Here is a 14,529-nt window from a genome sequence, read left to right on the forward strand (position 1 = left end):
GCACCGAAAGAGCTTCTTCAAGTCCCAAATTGGCCACAGAGAGGCAGTGTTATCTTTAGCAAGCCTCAAACATCTGAAAGACAAGAATAATCTCTCCCGACCTGTCTAACATGGCTATTGTCATAAGGACTGAGTGGAAAGATAAATATATGTGTCTTGGGAAAGCACCCCACAGAGTTAGGGAATTTGCCAGTACTCAGAAGCTTGTATGGGGTTTTTGGTGGTGGGAGGGGCGTGTGTGTATGTGTGTGTGTGTGTGTGTGTATTTGGTTTTGCTTGTTTTGCAGTAGCCTCTCCACGTTCAGCTCACTCAAGAAAAATCCTTCTCGTGGCTATTTTCACAGCAAGTCCAAGCTAAGATATTTTTATTTGTATTTTTTATTTTTATAGAGGGCGGGGGGATTGGCACAGCAGGGCCTTGGCCACTGAAATCAAACTCCAGACACTTGTGCAACCTAGTGGGCATGTGCAACCTTGTGCTTGCCTCACCTTTGTGTGTTTGTCTTACGTGGGATCTGGAGAGTCGAACATGGGTCCTTAGGTTCCACAGTTAAGTGCCTTAACTGCTAAGCCATCTCTCCAGCCCTGGGTTCTTTATTTATTCATTTTTGTTTGTTTTTGAGATGAGGCCTTGCTGTGTGATCCAGGCTGAACTAAAACCTCACTATGTAGCCCAGCCTGGCCTTAAACCCACAGTTCTTCTGCCTCAGCCTCTTGAGTGCCAAGATTATGGGCCTGAGCCACTACACCCAGCTTTGAAATTGAGTTTTGGGGCTAGAGAGTGCTTAAGTGTGGTTCCTGTGCAAGCATGAGGGTCTGAGAGGGCCTGAAACTGCCAGAGTTTGACTCTCCAGAGTCACAGCTGGGTGTGGCCATCCAGCTATAACCCCAGTCCCACAAAGGGAAGCAGAGACCAGGGAATCCTCCAACTCATGACAAGTAGCAAGGTCAGGATCCAGTGAGAGAGTCTGTCTCAAAAACAACAGGCTTGGAAGTGCAGTCCAGTGGGAAACCCTACGTTCTGCTCTGGCCACCCCAGGGGACCAACTACTGCATCAGGTGACGACATGGGGAGTGCCACAAGGTACATACACGTGCATATGCCACACGCCCTCCCCCCCCACAGCACATTACATACACACATACATGCAAGCAACAAAAGAAAAAGAAAGCAAGTTTCAACAGCTCCTAAAGAGATGTCAAAAGTCAAGAATGTCACAACACTCTGCAAAATGTATGCCAAAACTTTCTTTGTTGCACAGGTTCAGGTTCAAGGAAATAAAAACCTGTATTATTAAGTACAAATGCACTAAAAATATTCAAGTTTGGCAGGAAGAGCGTGGGCCCCTTGTCCTGCTCATGTGTGAGAAGCCAGAGTATAATCGATTGAGGGGAGAGAGCCACATTGCTAAGGAAAGAACGCTGCAGGGAATCACTGGGTATTTTTCTTTCTGCCTGTGATGTGTCTTTATAAGAATGAGTCTTATGTTAAAGACAGTATCCCAACTAAATAGCTAAGGAACAATGGCCATATCCATGTGCAGTGGGAAGAGAGACAAACTAGAGGCTTGACAAACTAGTGGTGGGGGGCATTCTCTGTGAACAGTGTCAACAGGAGATTCTCTCACTGGGTGTTTGACAACCGTGCCCCTCGCCTGCCTGCCTGCCTCTCTCTCTATGTCTCTGTTTCTGTCTCTCTCTTTTCCTGGAGCAGAAATAGTCACAGACAAGCGTCACAGTTAGTTCACTTACTGGTAAGTGGCTATCCATGAAAATTGAAAGGGCCAGAATTTTCCCAAATCTTCGGAGACTTCTGAGTTCTTAATTTCAAATTTATATTACTATATAATCTATACATTCTAGTATATATAATTATTATATATTATTTACTACATATATATGCATTATGTTCATATGTTTGAAATTACATACATGTGTGTATATAATTTCCACTATCCTATAATGATCCTTTGGGCTCATGAAAAAATATTAATTGGGCTAGAGATATGGCTCAGTGGTTAAGACATTTGCCTGCAAAGCCTTACAGCTCATGTTTGATTCCTGTAAGGCCAGATACATGGAGTGGGTGTGTGCATTTGGAGTTTGCAGAGGCTGGAGGCCTTGGCGTACCCATTCTCTCGCTGTCTCAGTCTACTTGCAAATAAATAAAACACAAGCACAAAAAGACAAATTATGCACGTTCTCCTTCATCTGCGGTTCCCAATCAGGAGCAGCTTGAGTTGCAGGGATAGGCAACTCGAGGTACAGATAACAGGGATGGAAGGGTCTCGGGGGAGGAGAAGAGAAGGGTGGCGGGAGATACACACAAAACTAAATCCAAAATGAATTACTACCATAGAAACCTTCCTCCTGGAGAGTAGACTAAAAGACATAACCCTCAATAGGAGTACAGGGGATCGTCTGGTAAGAATGGCCCTGAGAGGGTGGGATGAAGCAAAACTCTAACACATTTGGCTCTGGCTTGCAACTCCCAGTATCAGAAATTGGTTATAACCCACTTAGAGCTGTTGATCAGAGGGACACAGGAGGTACCCAAAACAAGACAGGCTTCTGTCAAAGCACTTGGTTACCAGCCTTAGGTGAAAGGTAAGACCATATTGTTGAAGACACCACGTGCTGCTGACACAGATAATGGAGAGATCTGGATGGAATTTGGAAGAGGCTAGTTCCCTGATAGTTGGACTATATAGTGCCAAAAAGTGCTACAAGAGCTTCTGGGGGGAAATGGCCACCAATATTGTGAGCAACCAGGGACACCACTGTACAAAAGCAACCAGCCTGACCAGACATCCATACCTGTGCAATGGTGGCACCCAGCCTAGGTGAGTAACCAACGGCTCTCTGATTGGCTAAGAGATCCACTCAGTTGGAAAGAAATGAAAATGAAAATGATTTTAGAATTCTGTCTCCATGATTTTCTTATACAGGAGTAATAGTTGGAGTTAATCAACTTAGAAGATGAACTAGATCACAAAAAAAATGCTAAATAGCTGGAACTGGGCCCCACATCAGAATCCTACAAAGACCAAGATTATGGATTCCAATGAGAAGCTCCCACTAGTTTTTGGCCAAAAGAGAGGCTACACCCATCAAAATCTCTCTAAATTAACAATGCTTATCCCCTTTAGCCTATGCTGATCTCACTCTCCCTTGGAGAATCTGATATTGTCTTCAGAAGGCAGTGGAGAACTGAGGACAACCAAAATCTATCAACAAGACAAGAAAAGATAGCTGACTTCCAGGGAAGAGATAAACCACCCCTTGCACATCAGCTAGGACCCAGGTGAAACCACAGAGGAATTGCTGAGAGGAGCAAGAGTGCTGCTTCCATGGAAAGCCTGAAATCCTGCACCAGGGTGGGAGACAGAGGGTAAGGACGCTCAAGAGCGTCTGTGAATGAACTCCAGATGTACGCGCCCCTTGTGACCCATGCACAACATCGTGTGTTTGCATCCCTGTGCATCTGGCGACACGGGACCTGGAGATTTGAAAATGAGTTCTTAGGATTCACAAGGCAAGTGCCATAAGCACTAAGACATCTCTCCAGCCCTCTTTCTTATTTTGCAAGAGAAAGAGGGAGAGAGAAAACATTTCATTTTTTGAAAAATTCAAAGTATATTCCATCAAAATGAAAATGATTTTAGAATTCTGTCTCCATGATTTTCTTATACAGGAGTAATAGTTGGAGTTAATCAACTTAGAGGATGAACTAGATCACAAAAAAATGCTAAATCTGAGCAACTAACCTATTGATTTCCTATAGCTAGAACTGTGTAACAGGGGCCTACCAGACATATTGACTAAGAGGGAAACAAAATAAAACATTGTTTCTTTTGTGTTAATGCTTCCAAAAAGTACAGAAGGAACATTTCATATTGTGAATAACCTAATGTGTTTTTGTTCCCTAATTACTTGGCAATTCACTTCTCGAAGGCATGTTTTGAGAAACAAAATAATGATGAAATTGCATGGATAAATCTATGAAGAATAACTGCTAAATAATGAAAAGTATAATGAACCTATGTATTTCTTTTTAAGTTCCTTTGCAATTTTAGAATACTGAAGAGGCAGATATATTAGCTTTAGATGAGATTTGCAACTTTTCTTTCCTTATTCTTAGAGAAATTAAGTCTTCCTTTAAGAAAACAACTGTTTTATAATTATACATTACCTTAAGATTTCACATCCTGCAATGTATAGATGACAATCAAATTTATTAATATGTTAATCTGAATCATTACAAATCATGTTGCTGTTTATTTTTCCACTCAGTACAGTGTCACCTCTATTCTGCACTACAGTTGGATCCAAAACTGCTTTGTTTCCTGAGAAGAGATACTGAGAATCTCATTTTATTTATCCCTTTTCTCTTTTTTTTTTTTTTGTGGTAGTAGGAATTGGACTAAAGTCCTCATGTATGCTAAGCAAGTGTTGTACCATGGAGCAATATTCCCGGCACTTTATTTATATATTTGGGTTTTTCAAGGTAGGGGGTTTCGCTCTATCCCAAGCAGACCTGGAACTCACTATGTAGTCTCAGGGTGGCCTTATAAACTCATGGTGATCCTCCTACCTCTGCCTCCCACGCGCTGGAATTAAAGGCGTGTGCCACCGCGCCTGGCTTCCTTTATTTATAATAATTCATTGTGCAGCATCTTCAAATCATCAAAATTAGTTTATTTATTCTTTATCACATTAAATATGTACTTTGGGCGCATATTCATCATGTTATTAAAAATTGTATAATAATATTCACCTCAAATCAGAAACTGTGATTATAAGATATTTAGAGCTTCTTACTATAGAACTTGGTAGGTGTTATTTTGAAAATATGACTATAGAAATACCACTGAGAAATACATAGTCCACAGAAAAAAAGTTAATGAAGTGTTTAAATATATCACAAGAAATGCACAAGGTCCACCAGCTATAGGCAAACCCAATTCACAGGCAGTTACCTCCTTCATGCAATTTTGAGGCACAATAAGCCACCAACGGTCCTGCTATGCTGCAAAGAAGGGGTTGCGTGAAAGAGAGAAGCTGAGAACAAAATTCCCTATCAATGGTGCTATCAAAACCTAGACTCCATGTCTTTTCAGTTCCTAAATTTTCAAAGGGTGGGAATTGTCCCTCCTCCCTTTGTGTATGTGAACACTTCAATCAATGTCACACCTTGCCCTTAAAGAGGCTGAGTTTAATTTAATCTGATTTCACATCAATAAATTTCCATGCTGTTAGACCTCTCCACACTGTACATATTTGGCGGGAGGGTGCCCTGATTTCTACCTCCACAGGCTGTTGACTCTGGTTAGTCTGTACATGAGTCCCCAAGGCTGCTAGTCAACAAATATACGTCTTTTTTTTTTTTTAATCAGCAGAGCTCCAGAATTTGGTTGGCTTATTTTTAACACTCCCAGGGCTTAATTTCTGACAGCTCTTGTCACTCAGTGAGTCCTCGTTCTGCATCATGATGAGAGTTGTGGGTGCACCGCACTCTGGAATCTACCTAGAACTAACAGGCTGCAGCTGCTTTTAGAATATTGCATATGGGTGGTTCTTCCAGCAATCACATGTCTGGAAACTAGATGAGAACTAAATCTTTAAAGCAAGCTAATATGATTAGAATCGCCAGAAATACTTCATCCCAATTCCAAACCTATCCTGGGACAGTTTTGCTTCAGTTGTATTGATCATTAGTGTGGAAGCACCTCTAGCCTTATTTTAATACCCTTAAAAGAAATAGAGAAGATCCGGGTGTGGTGGCACACGCCTTTAATCCCAGCACTCAGGAGGCAGAGGTAGGAGGATCGCCGTGAGTTTGAGGTCACCCTGAGACTACATAGTGAATTCCAGGTCAGCCTGGGCCAGAGTGAGACCCTACCTCAAAAACAAACAAACAAGAAACAAGGAAGGAAGGAAGGGAGGGAGGGAGGGAAGGAAGGAAGAAAGAAATAGAGAAATTGCTAACATACTAAGCAGTCAAAGACAATTAGAGATTTCTGTAATGGTGAAAAGATGGTATAAATTCTTGTCCTCTACTTGGCTATAAGATTTCTACTGGCAACATCTATGCACTGTATATTGCATGTATATATGTATATTGTTGCCACAGTCCCATTGATTCACAGATGCTTTATAGCTGGCCCAATATTTGCAATAGGAATACATGTAAGTGTTTCATGAACTAAAATGTCCATGAAAATCATTAAAAGTCATAAAAAGACAACTTTGTATCACTTTGACTCATTCTTCTTGTTCTCATACATGTAAAAAATTTAGCTATTCATTTCTTTACATATTGAAGGGAGAAATAAGACATTTTTCTTTCTTTCTGAAAGAGCTCACAGTTTCTAACAGTAATTTAAAAAAATTGGGTCACTGATGTCCTTTGAATTTTAATGAGACCACCCCCAAACTCCTCCTGAGAAAATAAACGCATCCATAATAAACTTTGATATAAATTCTTAGGGAATTGATAACCACCTATATCTCATCTTTAAAGCTCACACGGAAAAATGGGTGTTTGCATTCCATCAAATTCCATATGTTGATGCTCTAAAACAAATAGATGGTATCTTGAGACAATCACTCTAGGAACTTTCTGGATTGTGTTCTATCATGATGTGCTATAACCACAAGCATAACAGGTTTCAGTGAGGTCTGTGAATCCTCTTAGTGAGGGATCAAAGCTGAGAGTTATCTTAGGGAACCAGACTTAAAATTGGTATCAGAAATAAGAGTGGTCTTGGAACCTTTCTAACAGTGTCTGGCACTGGAGGTGAAGGTGGTCTTGGATATTCTAACATTACACCTGTTAAACATCTTTAAATTCATTACTACATTCTGCTATTTAAAAATTGGTCATGTTTGGAGGATGTTTAAGATAGTTACAAAGATAATTATCTTAAAACTGGTCTGTAAAGTAAATACCATACTTTATATAAACTCCACCACTGGAAAATCAAAGATTACAGCAAGTGTATCGTTTACAAGTAATCCAAATTTTAAAAAATCAAGCAGAAATGAGAAATAGATGTGGCCATTTTGCAACCCTTCACGAATTAATAGACTGTGGCAAGACAACCAGATAGCATGCACTTCCTGCTGAGAGAATTTCACCACCATTTTGCCAAAGGAATCAAACAAGAATCTTATCAGCTACCTGGTACCAATACGCTATCAATAAGCAGTAATAATAAGTACAGAATACTGTGCAGTTACCATGGTAGCTCATGTTTGTTTACTCACTTCTCCTTTCCTGACAGCAGGATGGCTAAGATTAACTGTGGCCCATTCTCCATAAAGCAAACAAGCCCCTGGAGATGGTGAGACAAGTTGTCAGGAGGAACCTGAAGATCTGCATGACTCTTTAGGGGAAAGATAGCAGCTAACTGGAAATGTTGTATGATTTCAGTATGACCCCTAAAAGTTCATGTTAGGACCCCACTTCCCATGTTAAATTACTTTTCATCACTGCGACCAGACTACCTTACGGACACAATTTCAAGGAGGAATGATTTGTTGTAGCTCACGGTTTCAGCGTGTTCAGTCCATGTCAATTTGCTCCTATGTGTGGGGCAAAATATAGCTTTTCACTTCATGACCAGGCATGCGGGGGACAGACAGGAGCCAGAGATAATATTCTCCAAAGGACCAGCTTCCAGTGGCCCTACTTCTTCCTAAAGTTTCATTAATTTATGTATTTTCAAGCAGAAACATAAAAAAAATAGAAAGATAGCCACAGGCACACATGCAGACAGACAGACAGAGAGAAATGAGTGTGTGGGTGCGCCAGGGCCTCTAGCCTCTGCAAACAAACTCCAGATGCATGCTCCACTTTGTGCATCTGGCTTACTTGGGTGCTGGGGAATTGAACCTGGGTCATTAAAGTGTGCAGGCAAGTCCTTTAACTGTGGAGCCATCTCTCCAGCACCCCCTCCCAAAGTCCCTACAAGTTCCCAAGATAGGGCTACCAGCTAAATACCACGCATTGTAAACATTTCATATCTAGCCTGAAACAGTTCCTAGTGTCGACAGGCAGAGCCTGATGGGAAATGTATAGGTCAGGGGGATGGATTAGTGCTGTTCTCAGACAAGTGGGTTGATTCTTGCAAGAGTAGGTTGTTGTTATAAAAGTTAAGTTTGGCTTCTTCATTCCTCTCTCCTGTCTTTGTGGCCTTCCAGTGTGTTATGAAGCAACAAGGCCTCCCGCCAGAAGCTGAAGAGACAATAGGGCCACACTCTCCGACTCCCACCCAGCCTTCGGACCAATCAGCCAGACACATTTCTATTCTTCACGAATTCCCTGCCGTCTTTGGTTATAGCAACAGAAAACAGACTACAATGGAACACTCACCTACAACTGTGAGTGGAAAAGAAACAAATTTCTTTCACTCTTAGCCCTTGTTTGTAATGGTAAAAGTACACAATTGCCCTAATACCTTAAAAGGTTGCTAACTCAAATGTCTTGAGCTACCAAGCAGGAAATATATATAAAGAGACAGGAGACAGCAAGAAATGTGGTGAGTTAGCACAGACTGTACTGAAATCACTCAAATTTAAAAAAAAAATCAACTTAATGTTCTGTAAACAAAATATCTAGCTGGCAATCCTTGCTTGGTCAGGATGATTTAAGTGAGTTCAGCTACAAATTCACACAGCTCTTTTTTACACCTTTTTTTTTTCTCTGAATCAAAAAGGTGTCATGACACCTCAGCCTGTGTCATATTACAGTTCATAGTCGTCTATTAAGCAGGATTAATCTAGGATGCTATAACATCTTAGATGGTTCAGAGCAGACAAAACGAAGGAGTACTCCCCTTTAACAGTGTGATCCGGGGACTTGGGAATCTTCTGCGGTGTTTGTTCCACTTCCACTGGGTGACATCCCCTTACGTGGTGGAAGCTTCCTCGCCATCACCAGCCTGCAGGAAACGGAAGAGGAAGCAGGAAGTGGAAGGGAGAAGGAACCAATCCAGGGGCAGGCATGTTTCTTCTTGAATCTCATTGGCTGGCCCCTGGTTACATAGCCACGCCCAGTCACAATGAAGTTTTAAGAAGTCAAGTCTCCACCTCAACTGTTTTGCAAGCAATTAAAACCTGGGGTGGGGGAGTTGGGGGGGGGGCTCTTGGAAAAGAAGTTGAGAATGTTGGGAGTTATTTCGTAGTCTCTGCCACATACACACTAGGCCATAAGTTTCTGCTCTGTCTTGGCTTGAGGGAAGCCAGAGAGATGACTTGACATGATTATTCTTCAGTAATCTCTGCTGGGTCCTGGTGGCCCTGGTAGACTTAGAATATCCTGTCCTGGTCTAAAAATCACCACGACAGTCCTTGCCAGCGCTAAGAACTTTGGTTTCACTTTGCAAGAGTCAATTTCAATTTCCTCTTTCACTATCTCCAGAGAGTATTTAGTCCTCAGAATTCCCTAGAAATCAATACCTTGGTGATTTCCTTCCCAGGCACTCCTGGTGCCATGAAAGGTAATTCTTACAGGCCAGGAGCTAGGAAAATAAAAGCAAAAGAAGCCACTGTAACAAGTCTTTTAAGTAAGCAAAATGAAAGGAAATCTTAAGCCAATGGGCGTGGTGACCCACACCTTGAACGGAGGCACTTGGGTAGCACAGGGAGGAGGATCTCAATGAGTTTGTGGCCATCCTGAGACTACACAGTGAACTCCAGCTCAGTCTGGGCTGCAGAGAGATCCTACCTCGTGAAAACAAAAATAAATAAGTGGAAAAAAACAAAGGAAAAATGACAGGAAATTTTAGAAAGATAATTCATTTTTTAATGTTTAGCTATATCCAGACTTAAAATCATTTACTTAAAAGATAGTTTTTATGCCAATCTCCTTTACAAACACACATCCTTTCCCCCCCCCCCAGTCATTTAAGGTAATTAAAACTACAAACATTAGCTTCTGTGAATCTCTACAAAGTCTTCTGCAAGGAGGGCAAGGACTGTAAGCCTAGTCTGTATTTCTGGTTGTCATCCCAGTTAAATGCCACAACAGTAGCTTCCTTTGGGATATAAATATTCCTTTTTTTTTTTTTTGATTCCCCAGAGAGCCCTTTGAGTGGGTGATTTGGAATAATTACATATCATATCTGACTTTACTTTCACATAATATGAAAATTTTTATTTTCTTGTTCCCTATGGTAACTGCTGACACTTCAAGGCACCTTCTGTTCTCCTTTAAGCATGTATCAATATTTTCTGGGGACCGGGCTGTAAATATATAAAAGCAGGTACAAGCAATTTAGGTTAATAGAGACATGTATTTCAAGCTTCATTTCTTGATAACCTATCTTCATTTTATGCACATCAAGTCAGCTTCTTTTTTTCCCCTGCAGCTTGTAGACATTTTTGCACCCTGTGGTCTTCCTGGGGCTGTTTGTTCAACGGCACCTCCTCTTTCCTTCTCGGCCGATGTACCCTCATCTATGTCTCACCGTCAGCTTCAATCTTCTCTCTGGTCATGCCAGACAGCACGTGTCCCGGTTTCAGCTAGTGCTGAGCGTTTGTAGATACTGTACTATTACATTATCTTTAGTTTAAAAAATTCCATAGTTTTTACACTTACACTAACTACATCCGAGTTCTTCTTCTTCTTTTTTTTAATCTGCTGGTACATTTCCTTTCCTGATATTTTAAAAAATATTTTTGTTTTATTTTATTTATTTGAGAATGATAGGAAGAGAGAGAAAGAGGCAAGTGAGGCAGGGGGAGAGAGAAGGGCCTCCAGCCACTGCAAATGAACTCCAGACGCGTGTGCCGCCTTGTGCATCTGTGATATTTAACCGTAAGGTACGTCGATTCTCCTGAAATCGTGAGGAACTGAGGCTAGCAGATTGAAAATAACGGGAGCTGGCAGACAGCTCATCAGGGAATCATTTTGGCTCCATCCGAGGTCCTATTCCTGCTGGCTTTTCATCCACAGAAGTAAATCCCATAAGCATAAGGAGACACAATAGATCACTGTCCTGCCCTGTGACCTTGGACAGGAGGAAGTCTGCTGGAGAAGGCTGTACAGCCATGGCTGGGGGGGAACAGATGACAGCTGACAGCCAGCTGAGCCAACCCAGCCGCACACTTTCTACTTCCCAGAGACTGGTTCCCACATGCTATCATGGGGTTGGGGAGAGGCTCAATTAGGTCAGCCTTTGAGCTCATATTATTTTCTTCTGAATGTACTGAGAAAATTATGATGTTCATCTGCTTCTGCCTCTATCAGTAAAAAGTATTTACTCACTTAAGACAGTTATCTTGCCTAGCACTGAGTATATTTCATGACATTCACAAAGTAGATTGTTTATTTTTATTATCTCAGTTCTTCCAACTCCTAACTCCCTGGGGTGGGACAGCATCTGCTCCTGCAAGAGAAATAGCTACAGCCTTCTCATTGGTTTTCTTTGGGTGTCTCGCTCCAGGGAGATTAATAGTCCTTCATTCTTTTGGATCACCCAGATCTACGTACAGAAATTTATGGGAAGGGCAGTTGTAATAGCGTGGTGTTAGATATCAAAATCTTATGAGAGAAAAAAAGTATGAGCCTAAAAGGAAGTACTGAAAAGGAGAGAAGGACTGGGGATGGAGCTCACAGGTACAGGCTTTGCCACCCTCCAGGAGAGTGGAGTTCTATCCCTAGCACTGACAAAAAGAAGAATAAGAAAGAGGAGAAGAAGGTAAAAGAAAAGAAACAACGAAGATTTAGCAAAAGTTTTCAAGGCCTTTAAAAATCACAATTCTCTAGTGGGACTTTCAATCTCAGAGTTCAAAAATACCGTTCCCACACCTTTGGCTTATTTACTACTAAAGTATTAACATCGTGTTCTTCTACATGGAGACTACCTTAGTTTTCAGGCAGTTAGATTTAGGGTTCAATATACAGCTTATTGAAGTATGGAAAGTGTTGATGTAATTCTCTAGTGTTCTTGCTGTTGTCCCAAAGCTCTAGAGCATGCATGCTATATAGGCCAATTATTTTTCAAGTTTCATAATGCATGTCAGCACTGTAGACTATTAGGATGGTAATAAAAAAGAAAAAAAGAAAAGAAAAGAACCCTTTTCTGAGGGTAAATCTGCACCTGACATTTAACAAACATGCCCTAAGGTCCTGCTAAGGGTGGGAAAGGTATGTGTGTTGGGCAAGTGGTACTAAGGATGGAGGGAAGGGAAGGAAGGAAATTAACAAAACACAGTAAACACCGTACCATCCCAGCCTTTAAAAGTTTGTAAACCGGGTGTGGGGGCTCATCCCTTTAATCCCAGCACTTGGGAGGCAGAGGTGGGCAGAATGGGTAGGGTATCACTGTAGCCCAGGCTGACCTGGAATTCACTATGTAGTCTCAGGGTGGCCTTGAACTCACTGAGATCCTCCCACCTCACCCTCCTGAGTGCTGGGATTAAAGGCGTGTGCCACCACGCCCAGCAAATCATCTCCTTTTTAATTGGCACAGTTACTTTTCTGCCTGTGTGTGCGGTGTATGCATGTTCATGTGTCTGGGTGCATATGAAGGCAGAGGTGGGCCAGCAATGTCTTCCTTATTCACTCCCCACCTCATTTTTTCAGACGGTGTTTCTCACTGAACCTGGCACTAGCTAGACAGCAAGTCCCAGGTATGCACCGCCACACCTGTCATTTCTTGTATGAACTTGAACTCAGGGCCTCATGCTAGTATGGCCGTGCTTTACCTAAATAGCCATCTCTCTAGGCCCTAGTCACTTTAAAATGCATTTATTATTTATTTGACAGAGAGAGAGAGAGAGAGAGAGAGAGAGAGAGAGAGAGAGGGAAAATGAAAATGAATTTGGTTGTGCCAGGGCCTCCGGCCTCCGCAAATGAACTCCAGATGCATGCACAATTTTGTGCATCGGGTTTTAAGTGGGTACCGGGGAATCAAACCCCAGGCACTTGATGTTGCAAAACAAGTGCTTTTAATCGCTGAGCCATCTCCCCAACACCCCAGTCACCTTTTGATAAAGTTTAGAATCCAGGGTTTTGCTCCTCAGGTCACCACTGAAAGGAACGATCACTCGCCACACATTTTGCACTTTTATTTAGATATAATTCACATACCATGAAGTTTACTCGTTTAAAATGTACAGTCCAGTGGTTTTCAGAATAGCCAGAGCTGGGTGTACAACACCATTATCTAATTGCGAATATACTCATCACCCCTAACATAAAAACTTTGATCCATGAGCAAGCATACCGGATCCCCTCTACCTCCCCCCTAGCAACCACGGATAATTTTGATCGCTGGGTGCTTTTAATTAATTGCTTGCTATTTTACACGTTGGAATTACACCTCTCCGCGTGAGTTTGAACAAAAACTGCATCTTTCATCCAGCAAGCAGTACAGAATCCGCCACCAACTGGCTCTGTGACCTTGACCAAGTTGCTAAAAACCGGTTTGCGTTTCTCCAAGATGAAGTGTAGAAGGCCTTTAAGAGAACTCTCAGCTTCAAAGAGCAAACACACGAAATCCCAAAACCCCCCCCAAGGCCTCCGTCTATAATCTCAGTCCTCCTCCCCACCAAGGCGGCCAGTGCCGGGCTCCCAGAATGTAAGTGTTTATGTAAATAAACTCGCACCCCATTGCGCCCTGGAGAAGGTGAACCCTTTCGGCCATGTCTCCAGGACGTGTTTATTTATTTCTGGGTTGGAAGAGGAGAGAAAAAGTGCAGAGCGCGGGCGCGCCGGTGCCCGCAGGAAGCCTCGCCCAAGCGCTGGACCCCACCCTCCGCGCGCCCGTGGTGAGAGCCTGCGCCGAGGGGGCAGGGGGCGTGGCCAGGAGATGAGGGGGCGTGGCCGTCGTCTCCCGCAGCCAATCAGCGCGGCGGCGCGTCCCGGAGGGGCGTGGTCCTCCGCTCGCCCGGCGCGCAGGGGGCGGGGCTGCACTTGACAGTGGCTGTCGCGGGCCGGCGGATCCGCGGGCGGTGCGCGGCGCGGGGACGGCGGTGGGCGCGCGAGGCTGCGGCTGCTGCTGCTGCTGCTGCGGCCCGGGCTCGCGGCTCCGAGAAGTGGCTTTGCGCGAGCGCGGTGGAGGCGGCGTCCCGGCGATGCTGCGGGGCTCCTCGGGTCCGGGCATCCCGGCCTCTTCCTAAGGTACCCAAGCCTCGCTCGTGCCTGTCTCGCCGGCCTCGGGGACCGCACGCCGGGGAATGGCTTTGTGGAGCTCGCGGCTCCCGGAGGGGGTGGGTGGGGCTGGGCGGGGCCGCGCCGTTGGGGCTGGCTTCCCCGGGAGGAAGGGGTGGGGGAATTGCGCTGCCACAGGCTGCAGCTGACGGCATCCCCACGCTCCATCCTCCTCCTGTGTGCTCCATGTGCTTTCAAAGAGGATTTGCTCCTGGAGAAAGTTTTGGCCTGGAGAGTTGCAGAGCTGGCCTTCGCTGATGGATGTTCCCCCCCACCCCCGCCCCACCGGCCCCGTCCCCACCGCCCAGTACCATGCCTTTAAAGACCGACAGCCTGCACCGCCCTGTGCACTGAATGAATACCCATGC

General features: G+C 43.7%; 1 protein-coding gene across 1 annotated transcript in view; it reads left to right on the top strand.

Moving 5' to 3' along the window:
- The first annotated feature begins 14,033 nt into the window (after window positions 1–14,033).
- The window catches only part of Fry (FRY microtubule binding protein), a 472,955-nt gene continuing 472,459 nt past the window's right edge, over window positions 14,034–14,529 (top strand). The window contains exon 1 of the mRNA XM_045154946.1: window positions 14,034–14,131. The gene's annotated coding sequence lies outside the window, so the exon portion shown is untranslated. The remainder of the gene's footprint in view (window positions 14,132–14,529) is intronic.

This window comes from Jaculus jaculus, chromosome 7 (assembly GCF_020740685.1).
Source record: "Jaculus jaculus isolate mJacJac1 chromosome 7, mJacJac1.mat.Y.cur, whole genome shotgun sequence".
Classification (NCBI taxonomy): Eukaryota; Metazoa; Chordata; class Mammalia; order Rodentia; family Dipodidae; genus Jaculus; species Jaculus jaculus.